The sequence below is a fragment of the Sminthopsis crassicaudata genome, chromosome 1 (assembly GCF_048593235.1).
Source record: "Sminthopsis crassicaudata isolate SCR6 chromosome 1, ASM4859323v1, whole genome shotgun sequence".
Lineage (NCBI taxonomy): Eukaryota > Metazoa > Chordata > Mammalia > Dasyuromorphia > Dasyuridae > Sminthopsis > Sminthopsis crassicaudata.
The window spans coordinates 269983235-269993153 of NC_133617.1; positions in this window are offsets into that span (position 1 = coordinate 269983235).

The window sequence follows — 9919 nt, forward strand, 5'->3', positions numbered from 1 at the left end:
CATGTCAGTACATATATAACTATTTTAGTGAGTAAGGAGAAAAGAGCAAAGAAAAAAAATTGGAACACAAATCAATTTTTTTAATGAAATGTTAAAAATTGTCTTTACATGTAATTGGAAAAAATAAAATATTATTAAGAAAAGAAAAGAAAAAAGTTGATCTTTTTCCTTTCTCATTTCCTGCTAGAAGAAATGCCCTGATCTTAGCTGTTCCGTTAGGAGATATAGGACACCTGCATCAAGCAATTTAGGATTCTATAACTTAGAGGACACACATCCAGTCTTATTCTTATTTATTTTTTTAATTAAGTTTCCCTATGTCATCCAGGTTGGAGTGAGGAACTACTGGAGGGCTTGCTCTTACCAATGACTGACTCTGGTGCTTTAACCTGCACTGTTTCCTGGACCAGTTTATCTCTCCTTGGTCAATCTAATGGTCTCTGACTCCCGAGTTTCACAATATTGATTTGCAAAATTAGTTCAGACACAAAATTTCCCCAAACTACTGCAGCTCAGAACTCTAGAGGTCAAAAGATCCTCCAGTCTTATATCTTGAATTACTGGTGTGTACCACTATTCCCTTCCAGTGCACTTCTTGATATATTTTTATGCAACCAATTTGCATTAAAATAACTTCTATAATAACTGTACTATTAAATATTTTTAAATTTTTGACAGTCTATTAAAAATTACATTAATATTTCTAAACTATTGAATAAAAAAAACTTTAAATTATAAATTGGTTCTCTTCTGACACCTAGTGTTGCTTATATGCTACTACAGTGTAACTCCCATTAATGTAAAAACCATCTTTATAATGAAAATGTAACTTTTAACAAAGAAATTCTTTACTTTAAAGGGATTTTGCCATTATAGGTTTTATGTCAAATATTTTTAAAAAGCTCCTATGTCTAAGGAGATCAAAATGATTTTCTCTTTTCACTTCTTCCACATGAGAGTATTCTTAAAGTATAAATGCATCTGTTATACCAGAAATGACACAAAAACCCAATATGTTAAGCCATCAAGAGTGGATTAATCTCATTCTCTAGTCTCAGGTCACCATTCTAAAACCAATAAGCCATATGTGCACAATTACTCATTTTCAACAATAACCTTCTATTCACTAGACATGATTGGGAAAAAGCAGAATAAATTACAGAAACTCTGCAAGCAAGAAGTTCCACAACTCCTCCAGGCCACAAATAATAATTAACTTGCAGTGGCTTCTACAGAAGAGCTAATCAGGTTAAGTCTACCCCATTAAAAGTGTGATAACATATACATATATATGTAAATTCACTCACTCAGATTTCATTTCAAACTATTGTAGAGTGTGTTTGGGGCATAGAAGAGGGTGGGAATGAACTTGAAGTTCTAGACCAGTTTAAATCTATCTAACCCTCCTTGCCATAGATAGGATTCTTTGACAAATCAATCTAATTTTTACTAATGGATTTTTTTAATAGGTCCCTTTAAACCATTTCTGTGAACATATCTTCCTTGGAGCAACAACTGAACAATTATACAAATGTAAAGCACTTACTATATACAGCTCACTTTACCTGCTATGAAAACATCATAGGACAGTTTGACTTGTGATTCTGTACCCTCCACTATCTCCTCTTTCTTGTAGCTTTCATATCTGTTTCTCTATTGATCCCTTGCCCTTTGCTTTAGTTCTAGGCACCATATTTCAGAAAGGCCATTAGCCAACTGAGGTACATCTAGAAAATAAAAAGGATAGTGAGAGTGGTTGAGTACAGAATTGGCATTGTTTAGCCTGAAGAAATATTCTAAAGATCATACCAGCTAACCTCAAATACTTGTAGGGCTGTTATATGAAAAGGGGATTAGAACATTCTGTTTAATCCCAGAAGACAGAACTAGAACCAAGGAGTAGTAGCTACAGAAGAAAATGTTAACATTTCCCTTCATTTTCCCCAAAAAGAAACAAGGAAAGGAAAAAAAAAAAAGTACACATATAGATGCACCATTGATTAACTTAAATAGGTATAGTTCTGGAAAGCCATTTGGAATTATATACAAAATTATATATCCTTTGGCCCAGCTATTTTCCTGCTAGCTCTTTATACTTAAAAGAGATCAAAGAAAGAAAAAGTCCTTTAGCTATAAAATGATTTTATAGCAGATTTTTTGTAAGAAAAACAAAAAAGGATAACTAAAGAAATGTGCCTCCATTGAGAAATGGTTGAATAACCTATAGTCTATGACTGTAATGGTATACTATTGTTCTATTCCAAAAGACATGGAAGAACTTATGTAACAAGAACTGTCATCATACCTACAAGGGAAGTAATATAGACATCTCTAATCTTTTTCTCTCCCCATCCTTTTCCAAAGGAGACTTTCCTATCAAAAGAGGAAAGAGGATACTGGAACTAAGTTTGACCACTCTGCTCTCTTCAGAGAATTGTATTTATCTGCTCTCTGAAATATTATTAGTTTAAGAGATACATTTTTCTGATTCAAGGTAACATCTGTTCACTATTTCATTAATGGGGAGAAGGGCTCAAGTTTTATATTCCAAATGTCAATACCACAATGAACACACAAGATAGACAAGAAACTAATTTATTCAATTCATTAACAAAACAGAAATCAGAGAAAGTATACATAGAACATATACCAAACAATACAAAATGAAGGACTGCTCCCATTTTAACAGAAATAATTCAATTCAACCAAAAGAAATAGTGTCAGATCTCAGCCAAATGAAAGTCTCCCAAAGTGTCATCTCTAGAGTCTCTAGTAGAGGGGATATTAGACTAATGGAGATTACCAACTCATATCAGCTTCTTCTCAGTCTTTTCCTTAAGTAATCTGAAGTGGGTATGTTATCTTCCATCTTCTGCTTCAAAAATGGAAGCCATAAGGACCTGAAGAATTATAGACCCTGAAGAGACTTGAAGAGACTCGAAATAGAACCAATACTTAAAGACTAGAGTTCTCCTCTCTCTAGTTCTCACTAACTCCACCCCAAATCTTAAGCAGGCATGGAGCATTGATGGAAAGTCCAATAACAATGGGCTTTGGGGCATGTGTAACACTTGTATGAACTGAGGCAGAATAAAGTAAGCAAAACCCAAAGAACAAGTTATATTATATAAGTATACATACATTTTATATATATATATATATATATATATATATATATATATATATATATAAAACATCACATTTTTTAAATGAACAATTTTGAGGACATTTACAAACTCATGAAAAATGAAATAATCAAAAACAAGAGAATGATTTATACAATAATCTGATACTGTAAAAACAAACAGCATTGAAAGCTACAAAAACTATGATAAATATTCTAGAGGATTAATGATGAAACACAACAACTCTGAAGGATGTAAAAACTCTTGCAATGAGCAACCATGATTCCAGAGGGCCAATGTAAGAGTGTGGTATCTGCCTTCTAACAGTGATACGATAAATCCAAGGTGCAGAGTGAAAAATCGATTTTTAGACATGGACAATGAAGGAATGTGCTTTGACTATGCAAGTTTGTTACTAGGATTTTGTTTTATTTTGTCTTTTTCCAGTGGAGGTGAGAAATGGAAACGAAAACATAAGCTTTTTTTTTTTTTTTTTACAAAAATGTTATGCATAGGTAATTTTTCAGCATTGACAATTGCAAAACCTTTTGTTTCAACTTTTACCCTCCTTCCCCCCACCCCTTGCCCGAGATGGCAGGTTGACCAATACGTGTTAAATATGTTAAAGTATAAGTTAAATACAATATATGTATACATGTCCAAACAGTTATTTTGCTGCACATAAAGTATAGGACTTTGAAACAGTGTAAAATTAGCCTGTGAAGGAAATTAAAAATGCAGGCAGACAAAAATATAGGGATTGGGGATTCTATATAGTGGTTCATAGACCAGAATTCTTTCACTGGGTATAGCTGGTTCAGTTCATTACTGCTCTATTGGAACTGATTTGGTTCATCTCATTGCTGGAGAGGCCACATCCATCAGAATTGATCATCATACAGTATTGTTACTGAAGTATATAATGATCCCCTGGTCCTGCTCATTTCACTCAGCATCAGTTCATGTAAGTCTCTCCAGGCCTTTCTGAAATCATTCTGTTGGTCATTTCTTACAGAACAATAATATTCCATAACATTCATATACCACAACTTATTCAGCCACTCTCCAATTTCTTGCCACTACAAAAAGAGCTGCCACAAACATTCTTGCACATGCAGGTCCCTTTCCCTTCTTTAAGTTCTCTTTGGGATATAAGCCCAGTAGTAACATTGCTGGATCAAAGGGTATGTATGCACAGTTTGATAACTTTTTGGGCATAATTCCAGATTGCTCTCTAGAATGGCTAGATGTATTCACAATTCCACCAACAATGTATCAGGGTCCCAATTTTCCCACATCCCCTCCAACATTCTACATTATCTTTCCCTGTCATTCTAGCCAATCTGACAGGTGTGTAGTGGTATCTCAGAGTTGTCTTAATTTGCATTTCTCTGATTAATAATGACTTGGAGCATCTTTTCATATGGCTAGAAATAGTTTTAATTTCTTCATCTGAGAATTGTCTGTTCATATCCTTTGACCATTTATCAATTGGAGATTGGCTTGATTTCTTATAAATTAGAGAATAAAATAGAGAATTATCTCTATATATTTTGGAAATGAGGCTTTGATCAGAACCTTTGACTGTAAAAATGTTTTCCCAGTTTATTACTTCCCTTCTAATCTTGTCTGCTTAGTTTTGTTTGTACAAAAACTTTTAAATTTGATATAACCAAATTTTTCTATTTTGTGATCAATAATGACCTCTAGTTCTTCTTTGGTCATAAATTCCTTCCTCTTCCACAGGTCTGAGAGGTAAAAACTATCCTATGTTACTCTAATTTATTTATAATCTCATTCTTTATGGGTAATGAACCCATTTTGACCTGATCTTAGTGTATGGTGCTGTGTGATAATGACTAGTTTCTGCCATACTAATTTCCAATTTTCCCAACAATTTTTGTCAAACAGTGAGTTCTTATCCCAAAAGCTAGGTTCTTTTCAATTGTCAAACACTAGATTATTGAAGTTATTGGCTGTTTTTTTTTTTCCTTTGAACCTAACCTAATCCACTGATCAAGGAAACATAAGCTTGATAATTTTTTTAAAAAGTCAAAAGAAATAAAACTGCAAACATGACTAACTTTCCATCTATGCCTAGGTCCAAGTCAGTATCTAACACAGAGAATGTTCTCAACAAATGTATTTTGAATGGAAAAGATATTTTGAGGAAAGAAACTTTACCTTGACATTGTTTTGCCCCTATAGCTACCATATTTCTTCCTCCATTTACCTGTAACTAGACTTTTCAAATAATTATCTTTCTTTCATTTCCTCATTGCCTATTCACTCTTTGAACATTTGCAGTCTGGATTCTAGGTTTATTATCCTATTGTAACAACTTTCTCACAGGTAACTAGTGGCCTCCTAACCACCAAATATAAGTCTTCTCATTCCTCATCTTCTGGTCATTTCTACCTCTACAACACTTTTGATATTCATCCCATTCTCTTCCCTTCTAGTTACTTCTTTAGTTCAGACCTTCATCATTTAAATCCAACCCCACCCACCACTCCCAATCCTTCCTCCATCCAGCTGTAAAAATGATGTTCTTGCACAACGGGCTATAAAATTATCCATGCCCTTTAATCCAGCAATTCCACTTTTGGTTCTGTGCCCAAGGAAATCATAAAAGAGGGGAAAGGACCCACATGTACAAAAATGTTTGTGGCAGCCCTTTATGTAGTGGCAAGAAACTGGAAGCTGAGTGGATGCTCATCAGTTGGGGAATGGTGAGTAAATAATGGTATATGAAAATAATAGAATATTATTCTATAAAAAATGATGAATAAGCTAATTTTAGAAAGGTCTGGATTTACATAAATTAATACTGAATAAAACAAGTATAACTAGAAAACATTGTACACAGCAACAGCAAGATTATGTGATGATCAACTATTGCTTCTTCTCAGCAATTCAGTGTTCCAAAGCAATTCCAATAAACTTTGGATGGAAAATGCCATCCAAAAATAGAGAGAAAAATAAAATAAAATAAAGTGATTTTCTTAAAGTGTATCTCTGACTATGTGTCCATCTTACTTAACAGAGTTCAGTGGTAACCTATCACTCCTAGGATCTTATACAAATTCCTATTGGATATTTGAAGCTCTTCATAGCCTGGCCCTTAATTTCCCTAAACTTATTACATATTACTTTGTTTCACACACTTTATAGTTCAACCAAACTGACCTTCTGACAGGTTCTCATCTCCCGCTTCAATGCCTTTGCACTGGCTAGCCTCCATGCCTGGAAAGCATTTTCTCCTCACCTCTACCTTGTAGAATTCCTGGTTCCCTTGGATATTCAATGCAAGTATCACTTTGTACATAAAGCCTTTCCTGATCTGCCCAAGTTGCTAATGTTTCCCTCACCTCAGGAATTTTCTCTCTTTTCTATATATACTTACAGAGGTATATTAAATGTAGGTTCCTTGAGGACACTTCCGTAATTGCTTGTTATTTGATCTCTCCCAAGAGTGCTTTAATTCCACCATGACTCAGCTGCCTTCTCACCCTTGAAGTTCCTTCTACAATGCTGGCTTCCCTTTCTCACTAGTGTATTCCTTCCAGAGTTACCATTTGCGAGTAGACCCAGAATGGCCTTGCTTCATTCCTCTCATGCCTGTGCTTCTGATTTTCTCTGGACTTTATACCACCATTTCCCAGTACGTATATTCCCCACACACAGATTTTTAGCTCTCTTTTCTGTGCTATCTTCTGCCACTAGAATGTAAGCTCCTTAAGGGGAGAGACTGTAATTCTTTTTCCATATATTTATCTTTCAGGCAAAAAACACAAAGTTAGTGCTCAATGAATGCTTGCCTGTTACCTTCCTGACTCTGAAATCCTATTGTCTTTATTATCTATTCTTTTTTTTTTTTTTTTTTTTTTTTTTTGACATTTACCTTGCCTTGTACTGTTATTTAACTTAGGTGTCCAACTTCTCTAACTAGACTCCTTCAAAAAAGAGATGTCATATATTTCATCTCTCTCTCTTTCTCTCTCCCTCTCTCACACATTCACACACACACACACACACACACACACACACACACACACACACACACACACACACACACTGAACTGAACACAAAACTACTCACAAAGATTCTTAATAAATATCTGTTTAATGAATGTATTCACATTTGGGAAGGATTATTGGCTTAAAAAAAAAACACAGCTTTGGCACTTTTTATTTTCAATGTTGCATATTCATTAATTTCCAATTAATGAAGATTTACCAAATAAAACTAAAAGAAAATACTGTTTTAAAGCAAAAGTATTACTTACAAATCTATCACTATTACATTTCATGTGCACAATGTATATTATGTTGCAAAGTTTTTACAACTTTGAATGTTCAAGGTACATTACCTATGTATATTGTAGGCACACCAAGTTAGCAGTTCTCAAATTTCTGTCAAGGATATCCTCAAGGATATCCCCTTTTATTCCTTATAACCTAAGACTGATGGTTTCTTCTTTCATGCTGCAAACAAGTGCTCTGCATTCAGAATTTCTTTTTCAATGTCTACTCTTTACCACAAAGTATCCTCTCCTGACAAAACCTCCTGATTATGAGGACTAACAAAGTGAAGCCTCATGGGAATTTCTTGCATTTAATGTGTTGATTTGTTTTACTTACTTGTACTTCTTCACTGGGAGGAAGGGTTTTATTTAGAGAATGAGATAAAAGTAAGAGCATCTAGAAAATACTTTACTTAAAACAAAAAGGAAATGAAATTCAGATACTGGCAATTCTTACATATAAGATACCATGTAACATTAGCAGCTAGATCCTAACAATTCAGGAACTTAATGATAGTATTACAAGACAAACTGGGAAGCGATTTTAAACAGGCACTATCTGACCTAATATAGCTCTACATCTTGGAGAAAAAGTGTTTAATACATAGTTAGTCCACATATTTTTTATGTGACATTGTATTAAACATACAAAAGATTCAAATGATAACCTAGGATAGCTATCCTCAAGTTTACAGGCAAATTGGGGGTATATGTCAAACCAATTCAAAAAGCAAAAAAATGGTACAGGGCTCACTTAGTAAATGCTAAATGAGGGGCAGAAAAAAATTAGTTGAGAGGGAGAGATCACTGTCATCTGAGATGCTTAAAGGAAAGTTTCATGGAGGAGGTGAGACTTAGTGGAAGGACAGTATTAAGCCAAGCAGAAAGAATGATATTCATAACCTCTCCATAAGGTAAACAGGTTAGGAAATCTTTATTACCATATAAGTTTGGGAGAACGAAAAACAAAGAAAGTTAAAAATTTGATGATTACCTCAATTTAGTGTCAGAGCTAGTTATATTTTTCAGTTTGCTCAATTCCCACTCACCTGCTTTTTCTCTTTAAAAAAAAATAATACAAAGAGTTCATAGTTCACTTATTCATTTAGGCTTTTAATATCCTGTTATACATGAATGGTTTAAAAAAAAAAAAAAAAAAAGACAATCAGGTAGGTCTCCCAAAAATATCTCATTGACCCAAGCAGTGGTGACAAACACTAATGTATCCTGGAACTTACTATTTTATCAAGAAGACCTGGACTTCAAGACTTAGACCTTGACAGAAGCTTGGAGAACTTTAATTTAAATAGAGAATGTAAATATTAAATCACAAATAGTTACATTTCAGATCAGACCCTTATGCAGTGAAACCAGATAATAAGTTAAATGAGTGTTTTCTTGGGCTTTTTATTATAAGAAATTCAATGATATTCTATATCTCCACTTTAAAATTTTTCTAAGACACTCAATAGATCACTATCATTAATATGTATATACACACACACATATATCTTCAAAAAATAGAACTACTAGCAGCAGCATAAATTAAAATGTTTGATTGGAAACATATTTCTTTTAGAAAGGATAAATGATCTGTTCCTTTAGGGAAGATTTGATACATTGTTTATAGTTGTCTCAATAAAAACATTTGATTGACCCAGTGTTCTTCAAGGCAAATGCGACATGCCAGAAATTGACCTTCTGCATTAGAATCTATTATTATATGTACATTGATAAGCACTAATAATTCATCCATAAGACTAAGGATAAACTAATTTATGTTTAAAGCTTGAATTATCCTATCCAGGTGATATTAAATTACCTGTGACATCTTATAGATTTTTCTCCTTTGTTCATGTGAGTAAAAATCATTTTCAAAATTTTGGTTAACCCATATTTTTTGCTAATTTGCAGAAAGCAAGAAGAATTTGCCCTCTCCATAATGGCATTTCATATCTGCTAATGCAATACATTAAAGTATAATCTAGAAGCCTAATCACATTGGTTCAACAGAAGCAAAATATAAAAGCTATAATCAACAATTATCCTTAATAGTAGAAATAGGAAAAGGACATTAAGATCTCCTCAGCTAGTCTATCTATAACCCTACAACTTGAATTCATGAAATTTTTGTTCTTCCCATAAAAATACTTCCCATAAAAAAAAAAACTAGTTAAATCATTAGTTTTAATTTATGAAAGGATAAGATGGTACATTTCAAGAAATCAGCAATAACTTTTTTTTTGTTTGCTATCAAAATGACTACTCAAGGAGCAGCTAGGTAGCGCAGAGTATAGAGCACCAGCCCTAAAGTCAGGAGGACCTGAATTCAAATTTGATACTTAACACTTCCTAGCTATGTGATGCTGGAAAGTCACTTAACCCCAATTGCTTCAGCAAAAAAATAAAAAAAGAAGAAGAAGGAAAATGAGTACTCAATTTTTTATTAGCTGGACTATAACATGTTAATAGAAAATTGATAGGAAA